We start from the raw sequence: 6000 nt of genomic DNA on the forward strand, positions 1-6000 counted from the left end.
GATTACAAAATTTAACTATTAATACAAATATGTGAATACAAAATTCAACTACTATAAAAAGTTTTTGCCCAAAGAAGAAACTAAAAATCCTAAATTTTATAGTTACCGCTCGAACGAGGCAGGGTTTTGATGATGAAAACGTGGAATTGTAACTTCTTTTATAGAAATTTTTGGGTATATAATTTGAAACATGAAAGGATTTATACGAAGTAAAATTATGTATAGTTTAATAGTTTATCAGAAAATAAAGACTCATAAACCCCCAAAAAATTGAAATTGCTCGTTTTTACCTAATATTTGTTGAAGAATTAATTTTTCAAAAGTTTATTAACTAAAGAAAAATCCTACGATACTTTCCTTTGAAAGTGAATAAAATCTTCCTAGTTTAGTAGAAAGACGATTTTTTTTTCTAGTTTTAGTTGAATGACATAAACTTTCCTAGTTGTCACGACCCAAAATTCAAAAAGGTCGTGCTGGCGCCGGACACCACTATCAGGCAAGCCAACCATAATCAATTAACTTAATTACCCATTTTAGTATTTTGAAATAAAAATTTCTTCAATAAAATTATAGAGATAAAACTCATAGAGTAAATGATAAATATTTTTGCAGCTAAATTTCTAAACAATTCACAACCATTCCCAAAACCCGGTGTCACAAGTGCATGAGCATTTACTAGGGAATTAAAAATAAAATATAGCATCTGTCCAGAATACAAATTAGACAGAAAAATATAATAACTCTGAAAGAGACTCTGTTAGCTGCTGATCGTAATATAGAATGCAGCTCACCCATGTCCCCACAATTATTAACCACACCTCTGCACCCATAAGGCCGCTATACATTTATGTACCTGCATAATAAAATATGCAGCAAGTGCAGTATGAGTACGAAAATAACGTGTACCCAGTAAGTATCAAGCCTAATCTCGAAGTGGTAGAGACGAGATAGCCGACTTTGACACTCACTATGGGTCAATAATAATATATGGAATAAATTATAATTATTCAAACCAGCATGGTTCACAGAGTTAATAATAATTTTATTCAATTAGTAGAAATAATAAGAATCCTTCAAATGCAATAATTTTTCAATTTATTAATTAAATCATGCAATTTCAATAAACTTTTAATTTATCAAATGGCTTTACAAGCTGCAATTCAATTTCAATAAATTTTTAATTTATCAATTAGTCTCATTTACAGGAATAACAATAATTCCTTAACAAGCAGGAATAATAATTCATTAAATTTCAAAGATTTTTAATTTATCAATTAGCTTCGCAAGCTGAAATAAACTATTAAGGTATCGTGTAATTATTATTATTAAGCACGATTTCTATCGAGGACGTACGACCCAATCCAGAGTGTCGTGTACACTGCCGAGGGACGTGCGGCGCGATCCATAGATGCATCTATCCTGCCGAGGCATTCGTCCCGCTCCACAAGAAAGGAGGACATTTTTTTATGTACCTCCGGAAGGAGAGTATATTTATTATAAGATAAATTCGGGAGGAAGAATAATTTCTTTTAACAATTAATTAATTTAAATAGAAAATCTAACATATGAGATTTCCATCCTTTAATATCTTTATCTAACAATTCACAATATATTCATACATATCAATTAATATTAATTAAACAAAGAATACAATTTACACAAGTAGTTCATGCTTTGAGTTCTAAACTACTCGGACTTTAGCATTAATAGTAGCTACGCACGGACTCTCATCATCTCGTGTGTACGTAGCTCCCGCAATTAGCAATAATTATTCAATTTAATCTCTATGGGTTAATTTTCTCCTCACAAGATTAGACAAGAGACTTACCTCATCTCAAAGTCCACTTTCCGATTACCACGTCGCGTTGAATTCTCGATTCGATGCCAAAAAATCCGAAATTATCAAAATATTATACAAAATAATTAATTTATGCTAAATGATTCGAAATTTATCTATTAAATAAATTACCTTATACAAAATGGTAAAATTCCTAAAATTCACCCCGGGCCCACGTGCTCGGATTCTGAAAACTTTCGGATGAAAACGTTACCCATAATCTCAAGAATTTAAATATATAATTTCTACCCAATTCCATAACTATTTTCGTAGTTAAAATCTCATTTTTATAAAAATCTAGGTTTTTCATTTAAAGTTTTGATTTCTAAGATTTACTAGTCATAATCTACCTATAATCTATGTATTTAACTCACGTAGAATTAACTTACCTCCAAATTGATAGTTGAAAACTCCTCACAAAGAGCTCTGAAATTGCCCAACAATGGATGAAAAATAGAAAGAAATGGACTGTATTTTCGTCTGTTTTAAGGTTCTGCCCAGACAGGTTTTTCGCACATGCGGAAAGAGTACCGCACATGCGGCTTTCGCACTTGCGGAAATTCCTCGCAGGTGCGCATTTTCCTTCTTTTCTTGATTCCGCACCTGCGGAAGAAATGCTCGCTTCTGCGCAAGCGCAAGTGCGCCCATCCCTTCGCACCTGCGTATTTTTCCGCTTCTGCGCACAAGGCCATCGCACCCGCGCGTTCGCAGGTGCGCCAAATGCTTCGCATCTGCGATGGATGGGCAGGTTTTTCTCGTTCGCACCTGCGATTGGCGGCTCGCACCTGCGAGCTCGTAGAGGGAGCTTCAGTCCTTGCTCAATTTCCCAAAATTGGTCTGAGCCTCGTCCGGTTCACACTCGGAACCCCCGGGGCCCCGCCCGAACATACCAACAGGTTTGAAATCATAAAACGGACTCGCTCGAACTATCGGAACGCATAAAACAACATCAAATCTAAGAATCATACCCTAAACCAAATTGATTCAAACTTAGGAATTTCAAGTTCTTCAATTTACTTCCGATACGCCGAAATATACTTAAACTGCTCGGAATGACATGAAAATTTACATGCAAGTCTTAAATCACTATACGGAATTATTCCCAAACTCGAAATTTCAAACGGACTTCAATTACTCAAAATCATACTCCAAACCAAATTTAAAGAATTTTAAACCTTCAAATGGTTGATTTTTACTATTAAGCGTCAAAATGCTCCCGGGTTATCCAAAAACTGATTCGGACATACACCCAAGTTCAAAATTATCATACAAACCTATTAGAACCGTCAAATCTCGATTCCGGGGTCATTTTCTAAAAATGTTAACCGAAGTCAAACTTGTCCATTTAAAGCTAACTTAAGGAACCACGTGTTCCGATTTCAACCCTCACACTTCCAAATTCTGAACCAACCATTCCTGCAACTCATAAATTATTAAAAACACATACAAAAATTTTTATTTAGGGGAACGAGGTTCTAATAGTCAAAACGACCGATTGGGTCGTTACACTAGTTTAGTTGAAAGTGCTTGAAATTTTAGATCTAAAAGGAACTAAAATATAAAAGGTCCAAATGTGAGTGAATAACTAAATGATAGTTCCTAAATAGTAGGAAATCAATTAAATGACTATTCTTAAATATTAGAAAAATAATCACTATTTTTTCTAGTGTGAAATCTATTTTAAAGGGGTGAAAAAGACGAACGACATTTCGCTAAGGGCCTTCATGCTTTTAATATAGTACTAGTCTTAGGGTACGCGCTTTGCGCGTGTACATATATCAATAAATATATAATTTTTAAAATTACGTAAATATTTTTAAAATTATTGACAGAGCTAGCTTAATGAGATTAACATTCATTATTTTTAAGAATTTTTAATTTTTAATATTTATTCAATAACTCAAACACATCATTTAATAATATATATTTACGTAATTTTAAAAAAAATAAAAATGTTGATATAGGTACGTGCAAATGATAGAAGATACAAATTATTTTCGATCTTTTTTCCTATTCGAACAATATATTAATGTAACGACCCGACTTATCGTTTTTAGAATTAATGCCCCGTTCAGTGACTTAAGGTCTCGAGAAGCTTCGTAATATGTATTATGACCTGCGGGTGTGGTCGAGTTTGATTTTCGGAAGATTCGAAAATAAATTGAAAGAACAATTCTTATTTAGAAGCTTAAATGGAAAGAGTTGACCGGAGAGTTGACTTTTAAGCAAACGGCCTCGGAATGGAATTTTAATGATGTCAATAGCTTTGTATGGTGATTTCGGACTTAGGCGTATGTCCGGATTTGGATTTGGAAGTCCGTAGGACAATTCGACGCATTTTGGCGAAAGTTGGAAAATAGACGATTTTCGAAAAGTTCGATCGAAGGTTGAATTTTTGATAAAGAGGTCGGAATCAGATTCTGTAAATTGGAATAGGTCCGTTATGTCATTTATGATTTGTGTGCAAAATTTGAGGTCAATCGGACTTGATTCGAAAGGTTTCGGCATCGAATGTAGAAGTTGGAAATTTCATAAAAGACTAAAGTTTCAAGTAGGTTCGCATAAGACCTAATTTCAAATGATCATAACTCTCATGATACGAAGTGTTATGTGGTTTATTACTATTAAATGAAAGATCTTTGAGTCTAGTTTCTAACACTTCAAACCGTTCATCATTTGGACATTCATACAAGAAGTTATGGCCAAATTATCAAAGGCTGAAAAAATGCGATTCTGCGACCAATTCTGCGATTACAGAACCATTATGCGATCGCAGAAGTAGTTATGCGACCGCAAAATGGTCGCAGACCTACTTTCGGAGGGTTAATTTTTCTATTTTTATAACCCGACCTCATTTTGATGAATAGACTTTGGGGCTTATTTTGGGGTGTTTTTCTGAGGGTTTTAGAGAGAAAAGGAGGGAACCTAACATTCTAATCATCCAATCTTCAAGAATCAGGAAACTAATCACAAAATCTTCATCTAAGAGGTAAGATTCAACCCCTAGTCTTCAAATTTCGAATTTGGGGTAAATGATTGGTGATTTGGGATAAAAGATTGGTGATTGGGAGTATGATTCTTGGGTGTAAGAGTATTATGTATATATGCTTGTATCAATAAGGTTTGTGGGAAGATTGTTGAGATCAAATAAGTAAAGATTGGGTTGTGGAATGAAGGAAATCTTGTAGAAGAACCTTGTAACCAAATTTGCACACCTAGTATTTGATAAAATGCTCAAATGAGCTGAAACCATAAAAACTCATCCTAATTATGGTTCACTTTTGTTATGTTTCTAAATAGATTGAAGTTTCTAGGATTTCCGGAACCTCATAGTAATGTAAGGAAGGCTCAAGAAAGATTGGAGCCGTTCGGAGGTCAATTCACGTGAGAAAGCTATTTTGGAATATCGGTCTAACTTCAAAAAAGTAAGTATCTTGCCTAACCTCGAGTGGGGGAATTATCCCTTAGGCATTGAGTCTTATGTAGAAATTGTATAATTGAAAATCATGTACGCGAGGTAACGAGTACGTACTTGGTTTATATGTGCAAATTATATCGGTTGAAATTCGTAGACGCCCTTAAGTATTAAGTTGGAAAATTGTTATAACTTATTAAATCCCTTATTGTCATGCCTCGTTCCTTGTTTGCCGAGGTTATTTTTATATGATAATTTGGTGTGATTGCCACTTGACTTTTATGTGAACTCTGTGTTTGTTTGAGTTGCCATTTTATGGAAAATACTTTCATTATTGATTTTTACCTACAGATAATTTGAATGGAAAATTTAGTTAATAAGATGAATAAATCTATTTATTTCCTGAAGTTGTGATTTAAAAGAGGTCTTTTCAGTTCACGTTGTTGAAAAATTTGGTATTGAATTATAAAGGTCGTGAATCATATTGAGGCAAAGTGCCAAATTGTGAAATATTATTCGGTTGAGTTGTTCACTCCTGAATATTTTGTTAATATGTTGTGCACATTATGATCGAGTCGTGGCTCCTTATTGTGGAAAAATAATATGTTGTTGATTTCTAGGCAAGTTATAATATTTGAGCACTTGATGTGCAATTTGTGATATGTTGTAAGATTTGAGCACTTGATGTGCAATTTGTGATATGTTGTAAGATTTGAGCACTTGATGTGTAATTTGTGATATGTTGTGA

This window comes from Nicotiana tabacum, chromosome 17, assembly GCF_000715075.1.
Source record: "Nicotiana tabacum cultivar K326 chromosome 17, ASM71507v2, whole genome shotgun sequence".
NCBI classification, from domain to species: domain Eukaryota; kingdom Viridiplantae; phylum Streptophyta; class Magnoliopsida; order Solanales; family Solanaceae; genus Nicotiana; species Nicotiana tabacum.